At 39.0% G+C, this 13792-nt stretch overlaps 1 protein-coding gene across 8 annotated transcripts in view; it reads right to left on the reverse strand.

The window, feature by feature from the left end:
* BNC2 (basonuclin zinc finger protein 2) overlaps nt 1-13792 on the reverse strand; it is a 450738-nt gene that overhangs the window by 286099 nt on the left and 150847 nt on the right. The window lies entirely within an intron of this gene.

A 13792-nucleotide genomic window follows, 5' to 3' on the forward strand; every position in this document is an offset into this window, starting at 1 on the left:
GTATTTATCATATTTAGCCTATCACACAGCATTATTTGCTCCTGTTGTCTGGCTCTGGCTCAATCATTTTTTATAATAACTTTAAGGAATCAAGCTACCAAATAATTGTTTTAAGTACTGCACTAGGGAATGATTATTGTGCCAATCTGCCCTGACAGCTCTGTGAAATTGGAGGATCATTTTATTTGGTTGTAAAAACATAAGAACAGCCTGCTGAATCAGACCAGTATGTAGTCCAGCATCTTGTCTCACACAGTGGACAACCAGTTGCTCTGGAGGGCCAAAGGGACTAAGGCTGAGGCCTGATGTTGCCTTCTGGCACTGGGATTCAGAGGTTGATTTCCTGTGAACATGGAGGGTCTCCTCAGTCTTCTACAAATCTGTCTAATCCCCTGTTAAAGCAGTCTATGCCTGTGGCCATCACTATATCCTCTGGCATTCTTCCACAAAAGAATTTCCTTTTGTCCAATCTGAATCTATTGCCCATCAACTTCACTGGATACCCTCAAGTTCTAGTATTTTGGGACAGAGAGAAAAAGCTTTGTCAGCTCTCTCCACCCTGTGGATAAGTTAAAAAACTTCTATTATACCCGCCCCCCAGTTGTTTCTTTTCTAAATTTAACAGTCCCAAACTTTTCAGCCTCTTCTCATTGGAAAAGTGCTCCAACCCACAATAACCTTGGCTGCCCTCTTCAGTACTTTTTTCTAACTCTGAGATGCCTTTTAAAAAAAGATATGATGATCAGAAAGCACACAGTATTCCAAATGAGGCTGACCACAGATCTATACAGGGACGTTATAATATCAGTTGTATGTTCAATCCCTTTCCTAATAATCCCTAACATGGCCTTTTCCATTGCTGCAGCACACTGGGTTGACACTTTCTACTACAATCGCACAAAGATATCCTCCCCACCCCCCTCAGTTTCAGCAAGTTCAGACCCCATTTGCCTATTGTTCTTGTTGTTCTGATGTACAACATCTTACACTTACCAGCACTGAACTTCATTTGCCACACTGTTGCCCATTCACCCAGTTTGAGGAGCTCCTTCTGGAGCTCTTCACAGTCCTCCTTGGTTTTCAATATCCTAAACAATTTTGTGTCACCTGCAAGCTTGGTCACCCTTGGTTACCCTTAATTTATGCCAATATAGGTACTCTGGCTCTACTCACCCTTAATTCCTGATCATTTAGGAATAGATTAAACAGTACGGGCTCCAACACTGATCTATGTGAGATCCCCACTGCTTACTTACTTCCATTGTGAGAACTGTTGTTTTATTCCTACTTCTTTGTTTCCTGTCACTTTAGCAATTTTTAATCCATAAGAAAACCCCTCACCTTACCCCATGACTGCCAAATTTACTCAGGAGTCTTTGGTGAAGTACCTTTTTAAAAGCCTTTTGAAAATCCTAGTATATGTCTACTTGAGCCACTTTCTCAAAGACTTCCAAATGTTAGTGAGGCAGAACTTCTCTTTGATCCAGAGGCTTAGTTGCTCTATGTGCCTAATAATTCTATCTTTGATTACAGTTTTTACAAATTTGCCTGGGACAGATGCTAGGCTAACTGGCCTGTCATTTCCTGGATCCCCTCTGGACCCCTTTTAACAATTAGTATAATATCTGCTATTTTCCACTCTTCAGGTACAGCAGCTGAATTGAGTGATAGGTTATATATATATATATGGTTATAGATCAACAATCTTATATTTGAGTTCTCTAAGGACACCAAGGGATCAGGATATCTAGTGGGTTTTAATGTTTCCAATGCATCTAGTGACCTTGGGCTCGCCACGGCACTGATAAAACTGTTCTGACCGAGCAGTGATATCAGCACTCTCTCAGCCTCACCCACCCCACAGGGTGTCTGTTGTGGGGAGAGGAAAGGGAAGGCGACTGTAAGCCGTTTTGAGCCTGCTTCGGGTAGGAAAAAGCAGCATATAAGAACCAACTCTTCTTCTTCTTCTTCTTCTTCTTCTTCTTCTTCTTCTTCTTCTTCTTCTTCTTCTTCTTCTTCTAATCTCTTGTCACCTTAATTTATCAGTTCTTTGGACACCCTGAAAATAGTGGCTGTGGCATGAGTGCATGCCCCACACTTCCCACAGTGAACACTGAAAGCAAAAAAAATATTGAGCCTCTCTGCATTCTCCCCATCTTTTTTTTAGGAATCCCTTTATTCTTCGGACATTCAAAGGCCCAAATGTTGACCTAGCTCGTTTCCTGCTCCTGCTATATTTACAGAAATGATTACAGTTTGTCTTGATGCTTATAGCAACCTGATTCTCAAATTATCTTTTTGCATGTATAAATATTGACTTACATTTCTTTTGCCAGAGCCTATGGTCTCCTCCAATGATTGGGGTAGACCTCCCAGTTTTTAAAAGAAGCCTTTTTACAGCTTCCGTGAAATGCATTGTTAGCCATGCAGGCATTCTTTTAGATTTGGCAATGCCTTTCCTAACCTGGGCAATGCATTTATCTGGACTTCAGCTAGTGTGGTTATAAATAGCTACCAAGCATCCTCTCTTGCATTTCTGTTTCAGCTTCCTTTTAACTATCCCCCTCATTTTTCTAAAAAGGCCTCTTTTGAAATGAGTTTGGGACTTTTCTACTGGCATGAATACTGAACCTAATAGCATTGTGATCACTGTTCCCAACTGGTACAAAAGCCTCTACATCTTTCATCAGATCTTAAACCCCACTCAGAACCAAGTCAAAGATCTCTACTCCTTTTGTTGGCTTACCATACGGATAACTGGCATGTGGCAGCCAATCATTCACAGTGCTGTCACTTTTTTGATCCTTCAATGTTGGCTCTTCCTACCATTGTGAAGTAGAATTCACCAAGTGTTGGATTGTTCACCCACTAACCCTGGTGATCTTTCTGACCTCCAGGGATGATTTGAAAACTTATCAGATAGATCACATTTTGCAATGATGCTTTAGCTGTTTCATTAGAAGTGAAATAGTTCTCCCTAGCACAGTGGAGATCAGCGTTCAAATCCCTATTCAGTCGGAAAGTTTCCCAGGAGACAATGGGTTAGTCACTATCTCTCAGCATAAACTACCTTACTGGGTTGATTAAGGATACAGTCTAGGTGGGGGCCCTATGTAAATCCCCATTCTCCTTGAAGAAGGGTTGGATAAAACTAAGATGGATTAACCAGACTTGATTATCCCTCCGTGAATCAAGAAGAACATTTTGAGAAACCAAGTCCCAGGTTTACTAAAACTGGGGTGGTTACCACTTGATTGGTAACAAAATGACCCCACTCTGTTTTCAGTGCTACTATCCTTAGCAATAGCTCTTTTGATAAGCATGGCTCATGATAGTCAGATCTTCTGGTGATAAGGTGAAAAGAAGTCAGAAATTCCGTCATACTTCTTGATACAATGAAGACATCTGCAGAAGGGATTCACACAGTACATGATACAGGTTTGTTTAATAGCCACTTTTACTGATTGACTTTGATTACTTCAACCTAAATGAGCTTTTCAGGGTGAATTGATTTTGCCATATCAAATCTATGCTAGACTTATCTCCCCTTGACCTCCTGGACATGACGAAATAATATGAGCAGATGCCAAGAAAGCACTAAGTGTTGAGGACAAGATTTAACATTATGACAGACCTTTGGACAGATTAGTGTGCCCAATATATTCTGAAGATTATTGAGAAATCAAATTTAGAGTCAATTTTACCAGTCATTGGGAAGCAAGCTAATCACATGATAAGCATCTTTCTTGATAACTATCCTAATTCAACACATTATGTTTATAGGCTATTACCCTGTGTTGTTCCCCCCCAAAAAAACACTTCTGTGAGTTAATTGACTTTTATATATCTTCAGGGTAAAAAATGATGTGCTACCAGACAAGGTGAACTATTCTCTTGAAACCAAGTTTCCCTAATGAGACCTAATATCTAATTTCTCTAGATTTTTCTGTTTCACAACCTGCATACTTAAAGATACGTTAGAGGTCAGAATTTAAATCTGCTTCCCAGTTATCCTGTAAATGAAATAAGACATATTGGCACAAATCCAGATAAAATTAGTTAAACTTAATTCCCACTTACTCACTTGAATAAGTTAGTTATGACTATCTAATACCACAGCTTACATGCATCTAAAAGGGAAGGTAGCATGGTTCTCATCAGTTCTTGGAAGCTAAGGAGGGTCAGTACTTCGATGAGGCACTACCAAGGAAGATTCTGCAAAGAAAGGTTACGGCAAACTACCTCTGACTCTTTCTTGCCTTGAAAGCCCCTTGCTTGGGTAACTATAAATCAGCTGTCATTTGGCAACACTTAGTATGGAACTTTAGCTAAGATCAAAATGCCCTCACCGATACAATAATATAGACATCCCCAGCTCCAGTTCAGCTCCAGTCCTTCACATACTCCAAAAACTTGGCCTAGATAATTCCCCAATTTGAGGGGTAGGGGGTAGGGCTTCTTCCAGGGAAAAAAACAACATAGTAAGCACAAAAAGCAGCCACATGAGATCCAAGCCCATATATATAGCTGCCAGATATGTTACCTTATTAACTGAGTTATAGCCATATGACTGGCAAGTGAGAGAATGTATAGGCATAATAATGAAGACAAACTTCTTTACATTTGCTTCCCATCATTGAATTTAGTTATTTAAAAGGCAAAAAGTAACCAAAGTTAATTTAAAATAGGGAAACTTTCTTTATCCTCATAACATCAAGTTATTTGCAGTGCAATCAAACAGCTACATCCTTCTAACTCTACTGAAGTCAACTACACTGCTAGTTGATGAATTTCTCTTGCGGCTTCATCTTCTTTCTAGCCCCAGCCTCTTTTTGGCCTGGTTCAACTTCTTAGGTTATTTTCTTTGGCAAATAAATTACATTTACTTTCTGGCTATAATAACTTGGACTACCCTTCTTGTCATGTTCTCTTCTATAGCAGCAGAAGGCACTAGGCATTTGAGGAATTTATTCGGGGTGATAACTGTTTATCATTCCATTCCCTTGAGCTTTCAGCTGGTTTTGTTCAGTGATTCTCACCTCTTTGCATCTTATACAATCACAATCACCTCTGCTTTTACCCCAATCTCAAGCCAGTTACACTACATAGCAGACCTTCATCCGTATCTACGTCCAGATGGAACTAGAACATTAATACAGACCTCATTGCCCTTAGGGAAAGCATATCCCATTCCCAACCCCATGATTAAATGAGGGTCACTTTTGTAAAGCTAACATAACTGGAAAAAAGTATATACATCTGCATATATCAAGTATATTTCAGCAAGGAATTTCATGTTTATCGCCAGCTTGGAAATTTCTTTCTGTTTATTCAAAGGTCTCTGAGCAGAATAAATGGTGGTGTCAAAACATGTACAGCTTTTAAAAATTTCGATACTTATGGTTTCAGTGTTGGTCTCAATTAAGTGTCTCAATTAATTGAGACCAGTGTTGGTCTCAATTAAAATCATTAAACTGCTGTAAAGAGACAAAGTTGTTTAATCCTTTAACCTCAACTATGCCACATTAATTCCACATACTCTCCCACCCCGCAATTATTTACAAAAGCGTTGCTAGTGTATTGCCATTGATTGTCCTTCCATGTGCTTTAGCATGGGAATCTTAATTGCCTGGGCACTGTCTCTAGTTTGGTATACTTCTGACCAGTGAACATGACTTCCTTTTTTTGCAACAAGGGTATTCAAAGTAATAAATTGTTAGTGTTCAACATACAGTTGTTCTGATCATTTCCTAATAGAAAATAAAAACTATTTTTATTTTATATACATCAGTAACACAGGAAAATGGATTTATTTAGCAAAAAATAAATTCAAATTTTATTATTTTAAAATTGTACATGCTGCCTCACCAGACACGTTGTGACAGACTGCACTTTTAAAAAGCTTAGAAGGACTGAAGCTAAAGGACTGTGAAGGGTTAATTCTTCACAAAGTTAGAGAGCCTTGAGTGACAGGATAGTCCAAGAGATCTGAATGGTTACCATTCGCTGAACATAAAATAATTTCTGAACTGGATGCTGAGGAGATTTGGTTTGATTTCAGAGACGAGTTAAGTATCAACAGTTTTGGACTTCAACCATGACTTAGAGCAATTTAACACAGACAGAAGAGCTGGGGAAAGTTGGCAAAGACAACTGGGTAGTTAGATGGAAACTCCCATTCTAGTCAAAGAAAGAGGATAGATCTTATAGTGAGAGGAGTATTTCCTGATCCAGTCAAGCAGGGAGTTAGCTCTGAAGACTGGGGAGATGTCTAGTCTGCTGCGGTTAGAAAATGCCAATTTAAAACTTTAGTACATGGTTCAAGATAAGGGTGCTGGAAAGAGTGTACTAACCTTCTGGAAATCAAAAGAATCAGTGAAAACTCAATGAAAGTATTCTAGAGTATTTGGGAAAATATTGGAACAAAGGCCTCTCAACATAAGGATTGAAGTCACTGTGAAAAAGAAACTCTCATTAGTCTGAAACATAAGAATTAAAATTTACACACGTACTGATTTTAGTTATCTACATTGAGTTACTTCAGAAATTCCTGATTTCACTTTACATTTCCCCTCTATGTTGAATAAAATATTCAGTTAATTTTGAATTTTAAAATGGCTTGCACCATTTTCAGTGGGTTAAGTTAAAGGGTGATCCTGACCCTTCTCTCAGGTTCCTGGGCATGTGACAACTACTAGGGATGTTCGGAAAGGGAAATAAAAATAGAGGGAAAATCTTGTCTCTGAGGAAGGGAAGTGGATGAGGCTGACCCCTCCTCAAGGAGTCTTCAATAAAAATTATACACATATGCTAGGGTGGTGTAGCAGCTAGGATCTGCGAGACCCAGGCTTGAATTCCTACTCTGCCATGGGAGCTTGCTAAGTGACTTTGGAACAGCCACATATTCTTAGCCTAACTTACCTCACAGGGTTCTTCTGGGCATAAAATGGAATAAAGGTGGTTTACAAATGATGTAAATAAAATAAGGTACAATATACATGGTCCTGACTGCACTAAAGATACCAGTGCATGCCACTTCACATGTACCTTGAAGACAGAAATTTCAATACATGTTCTTATACCCAAATTTCTGCTTTGGAGAAATCCTACATTTCATGCTTTTGACTTAAAAGTTGAACCAGGTATATAAAAGGCAAAAAGAATATCCAACAATATGGAACTGATCTCTAAATCTATACTTTAGATTCTGTAGGGACTTCTTTGTATGCATCATTTGGAACCCCTATTTAAATTATACAGCATGCCCAAGTAACTACTGAAAGAGATAAAACAATAGCAAAAAAAGTTTTACTTTGACAAACACAGTATAAAAGATGTCATCACAGTACTCAAGCCTAATTTATGGCACAGCTCCTTCACAGGCTTTCAGAGATTTTGCATGTTACAATGCCAAGAATCCACAAATAAAAATGTCAGCATTTTATTAGCAGTTTTAAATGAAATGTAATGTTAATTTCATGTGCATAATCTTCATTACTGGAATACATATATTGCTAATGTAATTTACTCAACTAGGGCAATGCTTCATAATCTGTCAGGGCTCAATATGGGAAAGACAAAGAACGAAACTGTTTGGAAAACAATTAAGATGGAAGCACCAAAGAAAAGGGTGCTTGTAGTTTTCTATTTAAAAGGTAAAACCCCTCAAGATACAACTCTGACTCTAACCATGGCTGTGACTAAAAAGATTCCATTGAAATGGCACAAGCCTGAAGTATTCTCGAACCTTTGTATGTAAAGGAATGATTTGTCCCACAAAAGAGTGAGCAACTTTGTAATTCAAGACCTCAGACATCTCCCACTGCTTATATCTTCTCTGACTTGCCCATATACTTATTCTGCTTTTAAAATTCCTCCCATTTGGTTCAGCCTCAGGAGAAGAAAAAGGGAGGGGGTTGCAGAAGAAACAGGAAAGACACAGGAGCACTTTACAGCTCTCTGGTTTCCCTAAGTCTAACCAAGTACACTGTGCTACACTCATCGTGTAGGGAGGGTTTCTTGTAATGGGGGCTGTGTTCCCTTGCCCATTCCCACATATACAGAGAGTAGAACCTGCTTCAGTGGCAAAAAAGTGTGTGTCGGGGGAGGGGAGAAGCTGAGGAAGGCAGGCTGAAGCCCTGTGTGTGGCCAAGACAGCGGTAAGCAAAGCAGAGAGAGAATGAGCCCAACGCCACAACAGTGGAACAGGCAGCTGGCCTGAGATGCTAATTCAGCGCTTTAACAAATCAATGCCACTTGAAAAGTACAATGCGAGCCCTCACTGGGTAGATGTCAGGGGACTGAGAAAATGCATTCTCAAGTATTTCACATTAAGAGGGAATAATGTGTTAATTTATAACTCTTCACCCTATACACTTGGATTATCCATCTGTGTCAGCTATTTGACTTCTTAAATTTATCAAAAACACGTGCAAAGGGAGACATCTTCTGCTTAAGCACTGGGAAGTAAAGCTTTGAGGGGGGGGAGGCTGTCCTGTTTTTCTAGGGGGGGCAGTTTAGAGGACTGTAAAAAAGAACAGCCAAATGAAGGGCTTTCCTTAGTAGTAGCTTATCGCATTAGGTGCCATCAGTCAAAAGTGGCATTATAGGAAGAAGAAAACCTTCCATCAGCAACCAAAGGTACAATCAGTTTAAAGAAACTTAAGTGTAGAAAGAAACACACTTTAACTGAAAATCTACTATGGTTTAGAGTCTAATTACAATGCTGTTCTGGAAAGCAAATGAATTAACCTAGCTCTTTTTCTTATGATAGGACCTGGAAAGTTAGAACCATAAAATCCTTTAGGAATCCTTTTTTTAAAAAAAGCTTGGTAACATTTTCATGTCCTGCTGATCAGGAAAATTCTTACAAATAATTTACAGTGAAACGAGAAATTATAGAGCATGATCCTACCATTTGGAGTCATAAGATTCCTGCTTCCTAATTGCATCTTAATGTTTAAAGGCATTCCTATTAAGTACACAGGTTGGTCACTCATTCATTTTTCTTATTTTTTTAAATAAGATTTTAAAAAATGTGTTCAGTAAATGCTAATTTAATCCCCACATTATTCAACTCCTCCCAGAAAATGTGACTGATTTAATTTACAGATTGTGCTCTCCTGCCTGATTCATATTAATTTTGTCCATATAATAAGGCTTGGTATGACAAAATGAATGAAGTCCTTCACTTAACTAGACAAAAATATATAAATCAAAAAACATGCTAAAACACAAATTTCCCATTTTGACCTTTACCCGAACTGAAGAATCAACCTAAAGATGTACTGGAAGATTCCTTTGGCCTTTAAATAAGAAAATCAATGTCACTGGAGGATTTCTGACATAGAGAGTATATTTCTGAAGATACAGCATGCAAACACACATGGGCAAAACTTGGTAAAATATATACACGTTGTCTCTTTAGAGACATTTCTGGAATTCCTATTTTTAGCAAAAAATTAAGAGGAAGTATTTGCTGTTCCAAAATGCTGAAATTGGTGGTTTTAAATTAAAATCAAAAGGTGCGAACAACATTTTCAATACGAGGTTTGCCAGTTCCACTTAATAGTGTCTGTAGGGTATCATACAACAAATGCCTTGACTATTGTGGAAATATTATTGTGTGCACATCAATTATGCACTAGCAACAGAAACAGGCACTCTCTTATTTTTACAACATTCATATGTAAATAACATGCTGATTAATGGAAATTAGATTCTATAGATGATTTCTAAAGTATCCTTCCAATCTAGTAAAAAGTTGAAAAAAAAATACTGCTACTCTTCAGGCAAAATTAAAGAGGCTACTTTTACACTCCAGGAAATTACTGTATCAAAAGCTAAAAAGGACAGCCTTTTGACAAAATAATCACCTGCAAATAAAGATGGGGTGAGATGAGGAGTTCTTTGGAGGAGGGTAGGAAAGGAAAAAAGAGCTCTCTATTTTTTTCTGAGCTTGTGATCATATGTTAACTTAATCAGAGGTGAACCTCAAAAACAATTAAATTTGATTCCTGGTAAATATGTTCTACTTTGTTATTTTTAAATAAGGTGAAGGACACAAAATGGGAAATTACAGTTCCTTAAACAGAGAAGCACAAATATAGAGTCACCTTTATGAGATGTTGGGTATACAAAACTGTAATATCTTTATGAACTTTTTTTTTTAAATCCCAACCCAAAACTACTGGGGCCATCCATCTAAGACTGTACTGGCCTCTTACACAAATTACTATTCCTGTCCACCTCCCAGCCTCCTTCCTAATGGAAGCTATCTATTCTTATCATTATAGTACAGTTAATCCCGCTTTCTCTCCTCCCACACCAAGTCCAGACCCACCTAAGGGGTTAAAAGACTAGAGTACATTTGTGACTTGTCAGTGACATATAATACCTGGGTCCTTCATGCAATCAACTTTTACTTGACATGTATTTGCTCATCACAGGACCTGCATTACTACTGGGAAAATGAAGAAAAACCTAAATTAACACTTGACATTCAATATGGTCAAGTCCTTAATTGGCTGGGCTTCCTGAGAAAGCAATTTTCTATTCCCCAAACTGTTCGTGTGTCATGTGTGGAGTGCAGCTCTTGGCCATCACTGCTGTCCCTCGCTCACTCTAATGAGAGCAGATGAATTAGTGCTACGTGACACGATTTTAGCAGGGCTCCCTCCTTCTATCCCCCCCCCACACCAACTAGAAGTCATTTTGCTGCACAAGTGACAGCTGTGCGGCAAAAAAGGCAAAGAAAAAAAAAGATTAAGAAATTCCAGTTACAAAACAGCAGTGTGGATAAAGATCATTTTTACAAAGATAATTTGAGCTAAATGATTGTGTCTGTGTAATAAAACTATTTTTATTATGTTTGCTTTACTGTACTGTTTGTTAGGGATGTGTGTGGAAGGGGTGTTTTGCCTTGGAGATCAATAGGATTAGCTCAATTCAGCTGTGGCGAGGTCAAGTTAACTTCAGCTCTCTTTCCTTGCTCCTGTATTAGATTGCAGCACCTAATTAAAGGAGAATTTGCAGCATTAAAAAGAAACTGGGTGTAGAGCTTGCAAATATTTATATGTATTTATATAGCACTTTAGATTCATGACCGTAAAAAAGAATATCTGTAGGTATATATAAAAAGTGTTTTGGCATCACCAATTCTTTGACCACTATACTAAAGTTGTACCACCATTAGTAAGAGAGTGATCATAACTGAAATGAGACAATTCAGACAAAATGTGACAACCATCTGCAAATTAAAGAATAAATCCAAAAAGCGCAGACTGCAATGGTTTGGCCATGTCTGCAGAATGAACACCAGCAGACTGCCTCATAAACTCCTCTGGCGAGAACAACCAACTGACTGGCGCCAAAGAAAAAATGGCTCAAACATATCAAGGAAGTCCTTAGAAACCAGCGATTGACTATCCATATGGTCAAAACTACTGCCACCAATCGCCAAGAGTGGAAACATTTTATAAACAAGGCAAGAAATCCAGCAGCACCTACAGGCAGCGTATTAGCTGAGAGGATAACCTGTTCCACCAATCACCAGCTAAAGGATTAAAAAAAGTCAGAGAATAAGTTTGGTCTAGGACTCGCATATCTAAAGGCACTTTCCAGGGAGCTGCAGCCCTGAAATGTGGCAATATATACGTAATCTAGAGCAGTGGCCCCCAACCTTTCTGAGGCTGGGGACTGGCAGGGCATCGGGCCATGCCCGCTCGGACCGTGCCCGCTCATCGGGCCGCGCCCGCAGGCTGCACCCCCGCGGGCCATGCCTGCGCATCGGGCCGCGCCCCCGCAGGCCACACCCGCGCATCGGGCCGCGCCTGCGGCCCGGCCCTGATACCCTCTCCCCGCCCTCCCGCAGTAAGAAGCTTCCCGGGCCGCAAGCTTACGGCCTGGGAAGTTTTTTACTGCGGGGGGGAGAGGAGGCTGCGGCCCGGCGCCATGGCCTTTGCAGCCCGGTGCCATGGCCTTTGCGGCCCGGCATCGGGCCGCGGCCCGCAGGTTGGGGACCACTGATCTAGAGTACCCATACTAAAAGCATTAGAAAAACACTGTTCACTTATCTCTCAAACCTGAAGATTCAAAATGTATTTCCAAATAGTCATAGTATTTTCAGAACTCTTTGAAATCTGGAATTTGACACCCAACCACTGATTAATATACAGTCTGAAAAGTGAGACCCTAAGAGTCAAATTTGCACAATGCAATCTTACATATATGGGTATGTATGCTAAATTTTTTCTTGCATGAGCGAATGTATTCATGCATGGAATTGTTGTATCATGTCCTGTTATACAATAATAGATCGGATGTACAAGGAGAAACCTTATTTTCTATCCATTTTGGATCTAGACTTAACTATTCCACTAATACGCACACATGCTATCTACATTTAAAGAATTACTGTATTTTTAACAAAGTAAGAAAATGAAAACAATTTAGTTGAGTTCAGTGCAGTGCAATCTGTGGGCTGAATATTAGAAATATAAAAGTGGCTTTTATTTCCTATCCTTACATACATCCTGTACACATGTAAGCACACACCGTTATATATTCTATCACCTTCTTGTTCACTATAAAAAGGGGCAATGCAAAATTAGAGAGGTGTGAGAGGGATAACAGGTCACACGATTTTTTGCACTCTTTCAACCAGCTTTCAAGAAGAGAGATTTCCAAATTGAGTGCTTTGAGCCTTCAGATATCTTATCTCATGTCTGACGAAGAGTGCATACACTCAAAAGCTCACGCCTTGAATAAATCTTTGTTGGTCTTAAAGGTGCTACTGGACTCTGATTTTATTGTGCTACTTCAGACCAACACAGCTACTCATGTTTCTATCACTTAGGCTATTAATTCTTCATATGCACAGACATATCCTAAATGTTTAACAGAACTTATGGGGATCATATTAAGTAAGTTGCTTCAGAAAGAATTGCTTCTGTCTAAAATAAACTCCAAATACTTGGTGTCCCTCTGTCACTCGCTCCTAATTAATTAAGGCTGACCTTGTGAGACTTCATTAAATGTAACATTAAAAGCAGTTATATGGCAAGTAAATACAGAAATACATGGAAAAAATAAAACTGATAACACATTTAAGGTACACTTTCTACTTTTCTAGATATTCTTCTTGTGGCTTTTGCTCTTCAGCAGAATAGACAACATCCTTTTAATACTTAACGTGTGTTTCTACTATTCAGCAGCAATTGAGTGATGAATAACTTTCTTGTGTTAAGTATTTCTAAATTAGATCTCACATTTGTCGGCAGTCTAAAAGAGAGCCAGAAGCCAGAAAGGGCAATTAAAGTTTACAGAAATGGAAAGTCATTTATGTTTTCTGTACTCTAAACAAAACTGCGCAAAATAAGCAAGCAACTTCTGACCACCCTTTTACAAGCCGACATCTAAACAAATAAGCACTTCTCAGTGTAAGCTTGCACACACACATACACACACACACACATATAACACGCATACATACACACACACACAAACCTATGCTAGTATTTGCTATCATTGAGATACAATGTTTCCTGTCATTTAACAAACATCTTTAAAACACTGGCTGCTCAGCCAAGCTCCACCTGTGATTCACATGGCATTGTTCAAAGATTATTAACCAGCACACAGCTTGATGAGATTGAAGGGTCATCAGAGTCTCTAATTCTCTATACTGAGGCCACACAGTTTGTGTATATGTTTGTGATTACTGCATCTCTAAGGAGGGGATACACAACTAAATTAGGTATAAACAGTACGATTTCAATATCTCTATGAAAAA

Source organism: Paroedura picta, chromosome 7, assembly GCF_049243985.1.
Source record: "Paroedura picta isolate Pp20150507F chromosome 7, Ppicta_v3.0, whole genome shotgun sequence".
Classification (NCBI taxonomy): domain Eukaryota; kingdom Metazoa; phylum Chordata; class Lepidosauria; order Squamata; family Gekkonidae; genus Paroedura; species Paroedura picta.